Source organism: Meleagris gallopavo, chromosome 5, assembly GCF_000146605.3.
Source record: "Meleagris gallopavo isolate NT-WF06-2002-E0010 breed Aviagen turkey brand Nicholas breeding stock chromosome 5, Turkey_5.1, whole genome shotgun sequence".
Lineage (NCBI taxonomy): Eukaryota > Metazoa > Chordata > Aves > Galliformes > Phasianidae > Meleagris > Meleagris gallopavo.
Genome location: NC_015015.2, coordinates 5,782,624 through 5,796,242, shown reverse-complemented (window position 1 = coordinate 5,796,242; position 13,619 = coordinate 5,782,624). Strand labels below are relative to the sequence as shown.

The 13,619-nt window shown below is 36.3% G+C and overlaps 1 long non-coding RNA gene across 1 annotated transcript in view; it reads right to left on the bottom strand.

The window, feature by feature from the left end:
• Positions 1-540: 540 nt before the first annotated feature.
• LOC109367994 overlaps positions 541-13,619 on the bottom strand; it is a 44,219-nt gene continuing 31,140 nt past the window's right edge. The window contains exons 2-4 of the long non-coding RNA XR_004160020.1: positions 10,006-10,088; positions 8,663-8,729; positions 541-913 (exon numbers count right to left, since the gene is read on the bottom strand). This is a non-coding gene — a long non-coding RNA (uncharacterized LOC109367994). The remainder of the gene's footprint in view (positions 914-8,662; positions 8,730-10,005; positions 10,089-13,619) is intronic.

Below are 13,619 nucleotides of genomic sequence, written 5' to 3'. Positions count from 1 at the left end.
GGAAAGAAGATAAGCTATAGGTCTCTGTTTGGATGCAAAAGCCTGAGCTGGGATAAGACTGTTGAAGTGCTTGTTTTTCTGCACTCAATAGGTGTTAGCACATTCTCCATTTCAGCATTTTGGCTTCCTTATTTCCCATGCTATTTGAAATGTTTAGATGTGGATTAATGGGGAAATATTGGACTGGATGATCTTGGAGGTTTTTTCCAGCAATGTTGAGTCTACGATTCTGTTGCTGCATATGGAGCAATATGGACACATATGGAGTTTATATTTGTTCCCTGTCCTGTTTCATCTCATGAGCTGAGGGTCAACTTATACAGGAGCAGCTCTTTAACTAACAACATACAAAACCGAGAAACAACACATAAAAGATTCAGCATGCCTCAGAGGATCAAGAGGGGGAGGGGGGTAGAGACAAGAATCAGAAAAGATAACCGTGCTTTAAACTTCCTAACAGAAGCTGAAACCACTGTTATTCCTCCTGCAAATCCCAACTCTAAAAGAATAAATAACAAACAGAACAGAACTGTAAGCAAAATAGCTCTCTGTACTCACCTAGCACTGAAGACCAGTGCAGGAAAAAGAGGCAGCAAGTAATAAGCAGGGAAGAATTTCATGATGTAGCCCCCCTGTTTCGTTCTGTTCCTCACCGATCTTCTTCGCAGCGTCTCCTGCCTCCTCTACCGACCGATGGACCGACTAACGAAAGGAGCTCGGAGTGGGATGTGAGCTCCGTGAGTGATGTCAGAGGCAGCGAGCTGCTGCTGCGAGCCCACAGCCTGCTCGAGGCGATCAGTCAGCGTGCTGCCTTCAGCCGCGTCCTGGAGGGTTTGGTAGTGGTGGATGGGGAGGGACAGGCAGGCAGCAGCTGGCTTTGAGGTTATGGCAGAGCAGGGCTTAGGGATTCCGCCTGGAAGAAGATAGAAAAGGGAATGAAAATAACATCAGCATTTTCTAACTGGAGTCTAAATTTGTTTGAAGTGAATCTATACCAGATTCGTGGTACAGAGGCAATAGCTGCTTAAAGGAGGCATCATGTGACAAATCAGCCTGACAGACTGGATCTGGAGAGGTATCACCTCTGCACAGCAAGAATTCACAAATCATTACGTCAGTTAGATATACATTCACCCCACTGCCACACCACATTGAAAAGTGGCAACAGTTTCCAAAATGTTTTCAAAACATTGATATAATCTCTAAAAACCATACAGCAGCAGAAGCATCTCACGCGACTTTCAGAGCATCCTGTTTATCATTTCATCTGATCTTACCGTTGATTTTAAAAAATAGAAAGTAAAGCTCACTGTTAATTGCAAATGTTTTCGTTTTAAGTATTCCTTACTCTGTCACAAGTGAAGTTTGTTGGATGGCAAATCACGCAACAATCAGAATCACCAAGGTTGGAAAAGGCCTCCAATATCATACAGTCCAACCATCCACATACCACCAGTATTCCCCACTAAACCATGTCCCTTAGTAAACATCGAAACGTTTTTTGAACACCTCCAAAGACAGTGACTCAGCCACCTGCCTGGGCAGCCCATTCCAGCACCTGACCAACAGTACAATAATAGAATATCAAAACAAAAATTAACTTCCTGTGTAGCACAAAACAAAACAAAACAAGCTTGGTTATAAGCAAGCAAGATTTGATAATTAGAAGAGGGAGTTCTATTTGTTTGCCCGATCAAATGAAAGTCATCCAGAAACGACATTATGCATCACATCCATAAAATAAAAGTTTCCACAATGTGCACTGGTGTATCACTGCATTCAATTGTTTGAGGAATCGATTCGGAGTGTATCAAAGCCAATAGAGACTCACAGATTTAAATGAATGGAAACCTTTCTGAAATTAGTTTTGACCCTTATAAAGGCCTCACGTGGCATAGAGATGGAACTGACAAATTAAGTTACACACACTACACAATGAGCTGAGAGAGAGGGGAGAGAAAAGGAGAACAAGAAAAGGAATATAAATAGCCAAAAAAAAGGAGAAAGAGTAAGATAATGTCTGAAAACTTCTGTATTCCAACAACAGTGTTCCTTTCAGACACACTTGGCTACAAGTTCTATTCAACCGTGTTAATTTAAATCCACATTTATTGTTATTTTGATGATACAGTACCAGCATGAAAGAAACAGACATGTTGCCATGGATATTTATGACAGAACAGTAAAAGGGTCATAAAAAGTGCAGTCAGCTTCTCATTTTCTCTTCCAGAAAAAAAGCCAACCTTCCCAGGCTACCAGACATCTCATGTACACATACCAACTGCCACGACTTCTTCCATCTTCCTTTACATGCCCACACATACACCATGGAAGAGAGGAAAGAAGGCAGGTGTACATCAAGGGAGTAATTTATGCTCAATTATACTGAACAAGTTTAACAAATCTCATGGAATTTTTCAACAGATGGAATTATTTTTTAATTTTGCTGTTACTCTTTTTTATTTTTTGAGGAAGGGGATGAGTAATAAGGAGTCTTGCTTTCAGCTCCATGTTCTCACTGTGTTTGCAAGGGAAAAGAAATGCTCAAGAAGATGAGCAGCTTCACCACAAGTATTCTCCAACTACTATCATGGTGTCATTAAGGTTGGAAAACAACTCTAAGATCACCAAGCCCAAGCTCAATCCACTCCCACCATGCCCTCTAAGAATAGCTGCATTTTTAAGAGACAAACTTGTGTAAGGATGGACTTAGGCAGTTAACCTCAGACACTATTGTCAGATTTGATTGCACTCAACCCATTTGTCTGAAGACATGAGAAAACATCTTTTACGAGACATCCTTTTACTCCTCAAACACAATTAACGGAACTAAATCTTGAGCTTTGGAGAATTTGGGTTTAGGTCTTTTCCATTTTATTTTTCTTTTTAAGAGAAGATGCATTTTAAAAAGTACTAAGTGCATCTTAAGAAAAGAATCGTATTTATATTTTAAAAATGGTTGGTAGTTTTCTTAGCTTTATATAATCTGTTTGGTGCTATGCATATTTAAAGAGAGATCACATATTGATGTATAACAACTTCAAAGATGTTAGATACAAATATTCTATACAAAGGCATTAGAAATGCAGAACTCAATAAATATTGTATTTTCACTCACAGTGAAACATTCTGCCTTTTTTGCTTACGTTTATTGGCAGTCTTATTAAATATATGATTACTCCTAGCTTTGCAAAAAAGAATTCAGATGATTATATGTGCTCTTTTACAAGAACAGCACCTTAAATATAGATAAGAACAAAAAAGTTCACTGGAACTACTATTGCAAAATTCAAAAACAGTATCTTTCCTTAGAAGTGCCAAGTCACACTATTTGTCACACAAACTTTTGCAAGTTTGCCTAAATACACTGCGTATGGGAGTATCATTGCCTACTTTAGGGAAGAAAATAAATCAATTGTCACCATTTGCAAATACATTACAAAGCTTAAGCTTGCCTGAGCAGAAAGACATTCACTTCTGCCTTTATTCATGTAGCAACTATTTTAGCTGGGGTCCCTATTTTATTTTTGGTCATTGGAATTAAAAATAGTAAGAAAAAAGAAGGAATTACAGCATAATGATGTGATACTCAGTTATCTTGAATGTATATGTGCTAGTAGAAGCTTCTATAAACATATTTAATATAACAGACCATTAACATTTCCTGCTGTAGAATAATGAAGTTGTCAAGATGGAAGTCTTCACAAGACTGGACTTAGGTAATTTTCAGAAGGATGAAGGCACAACACTTGGACAAACATAAGGAATTCTATTTCAGGGAGCTTTACAACTGCAATTGGCATATGTTTTTATCATAGTTACTATTGAAAGACTACAACTGAGCCAAAGTACAAGCAGAACTCAGCCATCCCAATTTCATGGCCTGTGCTCTATAAAGGACACTGTGTTATGATGTAAATACCATTTCACCACTGCAATTCAGAGAGTGTCAGCTTTTATTTCATGCATGTATGAATGCATACATGCACATACAAATGCATCTACCCATGTTTTTGTTGAACTGTAGAACCCTTACGTATAACTAGAAAAGTAACTTCATACATTTCAAGATTGAAATGTAATACGCCATATAAAGACTAGGCACCAAGTTTCCGTGTAAGAATTCTATCTTGGAAGTCAACTCTGATAAACAGCACATTAAATAATAGGGGAAATACACAAAAAGGCATTTCTTAAGGATAATTGTTATGAGCTAACTAATGCATATCTCTGAGTTCAACAATGCAATATCTGTGAGTGTAGTTCTGGAATAGCAGTGCTGGTTGATCAGAAGCAAAAGGGACAAGAAACAAGACAAGCCAATTTTTCTTCTTTGCAGGGGACTGAGAAACCAACTGTTTCCTTGCTCTCTTAAACACTCACCACTCTCACACTACCTTATCAAAGGATAATTAATGTCATCAACAGGAGTCTCTCTCCCTCTGCCACTTGTAGTTTCTAAGTCAGATACGTTTTTTATGCTTATAAAACAAATCAGGAGCATTGACCTTTAAGGTAAGTGACCCAGGAGTTTGCTTGCGAGAATTGCTTCTTCTGGAAGGATGGAAGACCAAGAACCAGTAAATTTATGTCAATCCAAAGTAATTGAATCATAATAAATAGTCAGAAGACAAAATCTAATTTTACAAAACCCTAGCTAGAAAAAAGAATGACAAAGATTTCTAAAACTCAGGCTATGAAAACAAAGCTCTTTTTAATATTTTTTTTTACCTAAAACAGAATCCAGAAGCTCTCTCTTTCATGGATTCTCAGCTACCAAGAATACCTACTCAACATTCAACCTCATTTCAAATTCCATTCACATATCTCTTCCCTCAAAAAAGTCATATCACTTTAGCTTCAAAAACAGATTCAGCATGCCTTTTCCCACTTTTTCTCCCACTTTTCCCACTCCATTTTCTTGTTCTTCCATCACCCAGTAGACTGTTCTTCTGCCTTAGGGAACACTAGTTGATTTAATTAAAATCTTAGCACATCTGTTAAGCTACCAAAAGGCAAGATATTCTTATCAAAATAGGAAGGCAAAGCATAAGTTTCAGGGTGAAGTATTGCTGTGTACTTGAGCCCAATATTTCATTGCCACACGTACAAACCCAATTCAGCATAAACACATGCATCAACTGCATGCAGTAGTTGTATTAACGCTCTTGACTGAGACCTGACACATTAGCAATGATCACTTTGTGAGGTAATAGTCTGGAGTGACTGATTCACTGCTCAAGCTTCAAGATGTGCTTTTATAAATACCGTGGGAATCCATTTGCTCTGAATGGTGGAGCCTCAGTGATTTGTCTGCATGGCAAAAGACTTGTGCTAAGTTCATACATGGAAGTTCAAACATGGAAGTTTCTACCAGTTTCTTTTCTAAAGGCACATGTTTCAGGAAAAACTGTGTAATTTTAAGAGATTTCCAAGACAGCTCTTTCTATACCTAAGAACGACCCAATTCAGAAGTTTATTAAAATAATAAATTTACAGAAATTTAACCTCCTAGATATCTCTGCTTTGAGTACGTTTCTTCCAGAACAAATTATCCTGTGAACCTTTAGTAAATACATGCAGCCCACAGAGGTCTGCTGTTGAAGTGCAGAGAAATGAGCAATTTCACAGATGTATAATTATTGAAAAGAAAGAACAGCTTGATATCATTCTCAGAAACCTCTTTTTCCACTATTCAAAACAGCAATGATTACGAATGCTTACCACACCTGGTCTACCTAGCTTTGTTACTCATTGGAGACCTATGTTTTATGCAATGTTAGAGCTACAGGAATTCTAGAAACAACAGCAAGCCTTGATCCAACCACTGCACAGAACAACGAGAAGCTCTAGGAATTTTATAAAATAGAAAACAAGAGCAATGCCAGCTCACCCAAAAATATCTGGACTTACCTATCATAATCACAGAACCAGCAGTGTTGAACTACTTCATTTGTAAATTTACAATCTGTGTGCTAAATGGGGAGGAGTATAAGGAAACAGCACTAGGAAAAATCCCATTCTCCTCTTCCTTCATAAATTGTGTAAACAGAGGAAGTAGATCAGCCCCTTAACATCTACAAACAACCTGCGGCGTATTACTTCACATTAAGAAAACAACACTTTTTAAATTTTTATTTTATTATGCAAGTGGTTGCAAAGTTAAAAGCCCTTATGTATCTAATACTTACAACTTGTAGATGCTGTCATGTACGATGCATATTTAGACTGCGTGGTATTAAGTATGCCAAGTCCAAGGTTATAGAAAGCCCTCTCATTTCATTGCTACATAAGCTGAAATCTAAGTCACAAAAAGCAATCAGACCCACCAAGGTCATTATAAAAAAGGAGTTAGAACACCTTCAGAAAACTGTTCCAGGCAGCAGTTGTTCACTTCTGAACTTTCTTCCTTTTTTAGATCTGAGCTGAGCTTTGCTTAACATCCAATAGACACCTCAGGGCAAATCTGCCATCTCAGACCAAAATTCAAGACTGCTGAAGTTAGCATGTATTAGAAACTGAAGACAAAAAGAATATGGGCAAGCAAAAGCGATATGACAATCCACAAGTGCTTAAATAACTATTGTTTAATTTGGAAATATTTCCTTAATACATAAAGCCAGACTGCATAAGTGACTTTTATAACAAGAGCTACTGATAAACTTCCTGGACAAAATAAAAATTAAGTCTCAAAAATGACTTTTTCCATTTGTGTGAGACAAGTCTAAAAGATTAAGTAACAATATAGTATTTATGTATTTTTTTTTTCTTCAAAATAAAGAACATCAAGTTTCAATGACATCCGAGTATCTGTGGAGAGGCTGGGAACCATTCTCATTTCTTCCAGTTAGATATGATTTTTCTAGGTATCAGCCTCAACCCACCTCTGAAGTATGCTAAGAGATGCTTTAAGAAGTTGCTTGCATTTGCATTTTAAATTGATTGCTTTTTAATTTTAAAGTCTCTCTGGAGTTCAAGAGAATTCTTCTAACGCTTTTTTTTTTTTTATATTAAATATGTCTGATGTTGTTGAAAAACAGAATGGTTTTTATTATATCAGAGAAATTTTCAAGAAATCTTTTCTTAATCAGAACATAACATATTTAGCAGAGCATGAATCCAGCTAGTTCCATTAAAGCATCGCAAAGTTTTCACCCAGAAATGGAGTCACTGATTGAAGATCCCTTCTTTAAAATATGTGTAGTCATTTAAAACTTTCCTCACTGCTTCTCCCCTTAATTTAAAACAGTAAAGAATGGCAGGTACCCATACTTACATGTAGGACAGATCTCCTCTCCCTGTACTATATTTGGACCCTAGCCCACAATCAATTATTAAACAAAACAATAACAACAAGAAATGGATCTAATTAGATCAGTTGTAAAGCATGCAGTCTTTTAAAGCTCCAATGAGATTAAATGTCATCCAAGGCAGACTTTAATCATTACGATATTTTTGTCTTTAACTTTAAAAATATCCCCACCCTGATGATGCAAATATCAGAGTTGATGGCCATGCTACTGAAACTTGTATAAATAAAAAAGTACTTAAGCATTTTTGATAAGTTAAGACAAGTTAATACCCTTTGAGAACTTACAATGTAAAGAGTCATTTGCTGTGGGGTGAATCACATAGCAGCTACTAGTGACAAGACTCTCACAAGGAATTCCACATTATAATAAGTATTCACAGTTTCATGTGACATACCATGAGTAGTTTCAGACAAAGGTACAAATGGATATTTCAATAAAATGCAACATGATTACCAGCAGCATACAAAACACATGCATAAACTACACCTTTATTTTGTCATCCCGAAACTGTTATAGCTATTCATGATGGTCATAAATATGTTTTCCACTTAGTTCTATACTTGTTCTACTGTGTTGTTTCATAACACACAAATAGTTAGAGTGTTCTTATGGCCAAATAGAGGATATTATAATAGACTATGAACAGTCAAGAATGTACCACTGAGTTACAACAGGACACGTTGCACGATCTCATTTGCGCCAGTGATGTATACCAAATGCCTCTGCATCCCCTCCCCCAAAAGGAGTCTGCATAACTTCTCTGAAGAAAGGAGGAATGAAGTAAGGCTCTAACTGATAACTGATTTCCTCGGTGGAAGAATGAGAATTTCCTAATATTTCAAACTGTTTTCTGTTATACCCTATTAAAAATCTAGCTTTTGGGAAGCTAATATATAGATATTATATATTACTCAGATACAACTCAAATTTTATTAGATATGACATGCATTACAATTATACTATCAAGATTGTATCAAAATGTCATTAATACAGAAATAATGGGAACTCAGGGAAAACAACTACATTACTTCAACAGCGAGACTGTCACACTAATATTATGTTATAATTTCATAGTTAAAAATTCTTTAGATTCTACACTATAGTGGAACAATCTTCTTAAACATAAAGTCTGAAGCTGTTTTGTCAGACTACCACAACATTAAATTAATTTCATGTATTAGCTGTATATATATAAATTTAATGCACATACCATTAATAATCTAAAACTTAAACCAGTCCATAAAAACACATTGTAATGAACAGCATAAAGCATCAGTCAAGTATGACAGGGAAATTTCTGTTCTGCTTATCTGAAAAAATTCAGATATTAAGTCACTACATATGCCTACCTCACTTGCAGGGAACCACAGTAGGAAAACAGCATCTGTACTTCTCTGTAGCCATCTGTGATCTTATCTACAGTGAAAAGTGAAACAGACAGTGAAAATTTCAGCTCCAAACTGAGATACTGAGCTTGTGAAAACTCTTATGACCTAAAAGGCTTCATAACACTCCAACTTCTAGTTTTCTTTACTAATCTAAAAGTTTCAAATTAAAGCCAGTCCATATATTGATTAGATATCTACTTCACAAATATTAGCAATATTAAAATGTGCTATTATAATTAAGTTGGACACTTTGTTAATCATAAAGTCACTATCTTTTAGTTTCAATCAACTTTGTTGACATAGCTTAAGAATCTTTCATAGAATTCTCCAACGCCACCAAAAAAGGAGAGGGAGAAAGAAGGCACTTTTCAAATATTTTGAAAACCTTTTCTATTAAATTTTTGTTTGTTTGTTTGTTTTAACTGCTCAAAAGCATTGATGCTGTGTTCAATTTGTTTCCCAGTCCAGCAGTCGCTTGCCATTGTGCCAAGGCAGTTAACCCAAAAGGTCCCTGAGATTGGCCCCAAGTAGTACAAAAAGATCCAACACCCCAAGCGTACAAAAATTGAGCACATATGAGTTTAAATGGTACTGAGAGAAAATAATGCTCCAAAATTCTTTTTTATTTTTCCCCCCACATTTACTGCAGCACTTCTGAATTTCAATACAAAGTTATTGTAGCTCTAATTTGTTATCTTACAAGTTCTTCTCCACCTTTAAATGAAACAAACCAACAAACTAGGATTCCACGGTAGTGGAAGACTTCATGTTCTGTTGACTTTTTCTTGTCATTTTTACATATTGTGAAATGCACCATTTTATCATTTAGAATCTGATCAAGTCTACTTTCTATCATATTTCACTCTGGAAATCTAGTCAGTTATACTTTGATTCAATTAATCTATTTCAGCACGGTCCACAAGCTAAAGCTGTAATCCTTAAACTCTTCATCTTTTTGGCTCACCTTGCAACTAAAAAAGGGAAGGGAAGAGGTTTCAACAGGCTTCCAATACCGCCCCCAGTTCTTTAGAATGAGTAGAATGTAAAGTTATGTTCATATTAAATACAAAAGCTGTTAAAAATGCTATGTAATTTTGAAGGCTGAATCCCTGCAGAGTAATCCAGGACCACAGCACTATCATCTCTACACGTGCTTTTTTCTTTCCCATCTCTACTCTCTAACCTAGTTTTCTAGCGAAAGGAAAATAGGCCCATATTAATCTGTGAAGCTATAGCAGAGTAAAAGAATGACACAAAGGACTGTGTAAGGGTACATAGCTAAAATAAAAGCTCTAAGCATTCACCTTATATCTGGATGATTGCTGCACTTCTTTCAAGCAAGATGAGTTCTTGCAGTGGCCCATACTTCTAGCATGTATTCTAGAAGCTGGAAGGTAAGAGAATGGATATGATTTTTTCCATTACAACCAGGCTGTTTCACAGGGATCTCATTAAAGCACAGCATGCAAGATGGCATACACATGTGAGCTTTCAAATCCCATTCTTTAATCCCAGTAATTTTTAAAAAAAAAAAAGGTCATTTATTTGAACTCTGCATAAGGTAGACTGATGGCCTAAGCACGCTTGCATTTCATTAATAACATATAGAAAAAGCATTTTGCAGTGTAACTCACTAGGAAAACTTTGTCTACATTCTTGCCTAAGCTGAGAAAAATAACACATCAAACAACAATACCTACCATGATATAAAACACTATCATAGAATGGCTTCAGTTGGAAGGGACTCCAATGATCATCAAGTTCCAACTCCCTGCCACAGGCAGGGCCACCAACCTCCAGATCTGGTACTAGACCAGGCTGCCCAGCACCCCATCCAACCTATACTCTAATGGCACTTGAGTTGGGTGCCTAAGCCACTCTACCAGACAAGAAGACTGAGTATTTTCAGACAGTATTTCAAAGGTGACAACATATTGCTCACTCCACTGATGGTGAGAGCTTCCTGAAGCTCTGCTTAAAGACATGTTTCAGCTTCTGCACAGGTTAAGCATAAAATACCACTATGAATTCACAACCATCTGCTCCTATATTTTCACCTGAGTTTGTGTTAATACTCACTTTTCAGCACTGACTTCACTAAAAAGATCAACACCAACAAAAACCAAGCACTTCTCTGGCAGTTACAGCTCTATAAGGTTGTATTCTGACACTCTCAGGGGGCAGATCCCTCTGAATTCAAGGCAGCATGCTGTTTCATCTTTTGAAATAAGTAGCTGAGAGACTATCTATCTTAGCTATTTATTTATTTACATGTTTGTTTTTGTAGCCAACGTACCCAGCAGAAGCAATCTGCCCTATTGCAGATTACTTAAATGGGAAAATTAAATTAAGGAAAGTAAGAAAAATGCTCACAGGTAAATTGCTTTTCTGTTGTTGCTCTCAAAAAAACAAAAACAGAAACAAGCCCAAATTCTAATGGTCGACGAGCACATTGCCTACAAATAAAATCTGACAGATTTCTTCTTACATTTCAGGCTTGTATTTGGTCTGTGATGAAAGTATAATGGAAGTCTTTTTTGTTGTTTTTTTTTGTTGGTTTTTTTTTTTCATTTTTGTTTTTAAAAGTAACAGAAAAAGTGAGCTGAGGCTTTTGGAGCATAAGGATCAGCTACCATGCTATTGGAGCCTTAGAATGAAACACCACAGTCCTTGTGTCCCTTTTCAAACTATCAGGCTTACACCTAACTAGCCATCACTACTGACTTTTTTGCATGTGTATGACTCCCTGAAACGTGAGCCTGTTGTCAAAATAAGGAAACTGAAGTATGCTGCTGTATATTAGTATTTAACTTTGTTCAATGTATAGCTAGGAAGTAATAGAAGGGTTTATTTACCTTTTCTAAAGCATAAAAGAAATATCAGCATGCAATTTGTAATGTAGAGACCATCCTGGATGGTGACTTTTACGCATAACAGAACACATTTCAACAATGACTAACTCATTCAATACATTATTAGAGCTTTTTTACTGAGATTTATTATTAATCTAGGACAAACCATGACTTTTTATATGGCTACTCTCTACAGTATATTAAATCATATCTTACATTAAAAAAAATTATAAAATAATCCTTGAGCTAATTCTTTTCATTAGATTGGGAGGTTGACGTGTCTAAATGTTAAGTTTTTAATCAATATTTTATAATGGAAAGTTTTTTTAAAGTGAATAACTTCAGAAAGTGGTACATATCTAAGAAATGCAAATTAATACCCTCGTGGTATTCTTTAATTTACTCATTCCCATAAGGAAGACGACATCGTGTAATATTCCATATTAAGTAGTTAAATCCTCCGACAGCTTTCCTGTCTTTTCCTTGATCTTTATATTTTCATACTAATGAACTTTAGCATTTCATGGTGCAAGACTTTCTTATTGTCGTTTCTTAATTTCAGGTTGATTCTGACAGATTTTAACAGCAAGAACAGGTTTCGCAGGTCACAAACTCAGCATATAATTATCTTTAATTACAAGCTGGCAGAGCACTGTAGGCAGCAACAGGAAGCCCATCAAAATTGGATTTGATTGCAGACTACATGGTCGAGAACCACAATATGCAATATGCAGAATTTGAGGAAGTAAGTTTTCCATTTTGTGTTTGCCATCCTGTACCTTCCTTTACCAAAACCTTCCTAATAGAACTATAATGACCTTTATCCTCTTCCATACTTCTTTAACATCTCCCCATTGGCATCCTTTCAACTACACAGCCTGCTACAGAATCTTCAACAGTGTTGAGCACAAGTGTGTTAAAACCATATTTCTGCTATTACAGATTTTCCTCACATTCGACACTAAGTTATTGTTTCTCCCCAACCTGGTGCAAGCCTTCAAAGCTACTGTTTTAGTAGACTTAGCCCAGCCTGACTGCAGAAACACTTTGAGACAAGTAAAGATTGGATTACTTAGGTAAGCATGGTGGCTTCAACATGTCAAGTGATGCATATCTGTCTATATTTGTACTAAAGGTAATTATATTACATCACCTTAAAAACATAGCAACTCAACTCCAATATTAATGCTGTTCTTCCTTACTGAAGAACTTAATTCTACTCCATAAAGTTTGACATTTTATACTTTTTGAAGAAGAAGAAAATAATCGAGAAATATATGCTCATTTAAAAATGCAATAAACTGAGCTCCATTAGGTAGCACTTCAATCCCCTGAGCTATTAGGCTTCTTGCAACTCTGGAATCCACCTATGCTGATGAGTGACCTAGCCCTTAGCAAAGAAGATATTTACACAGAGTGCACAGATAAACATGGCTTAGAGCACAAGTTTAGGTTTTATGTCCTTGTACATAAGTGCTGTCTGAAGACACTTGTCCATTTTGCTCAAGTTTCTATAAATTCAGGTTTGATAACTGTTTTCCACCACAAGCACAATAGTGCTTTGCTGGATTTCAGGTGCTCAAGCTGCATTTTAGTAGAGCTCTTGACAGAAGCAGATGGGACTGAGGAAGAGAGCTTGAGATGCTGCGTACCTGCATGTTCTTCACTTAGAAAACCAGTGCTACTCTGCACCCATTAAAGCAGCAGCCGTAATTCCAAACAAGGCAACAGGCAGGATTATGCTAGATGGCTATGAACTATAGACTAATGAACAACCATGAACATCTGTCTTGTAATGAGAGCATATCTTTTTTTTTTTTCCAAAGGAAAAATAATTATAAATATTTGGAGAAGCCCAGTGATCTGCAAATGTAAATATTCTGAAATTATATATTCAAAACCCTAGCATTTTTTGCCTTAACTTAGTGAGTTCTATATAGAAATGTGGATTGAATAAGTTAATTTAAAAGTAATACCGCTTGTATTTTTCATCCAGCTTTGCAATGTATTTTCCCAATCCAACCTGCAGGTTACTAATTACATATACAGTACGTGATTCACATAAT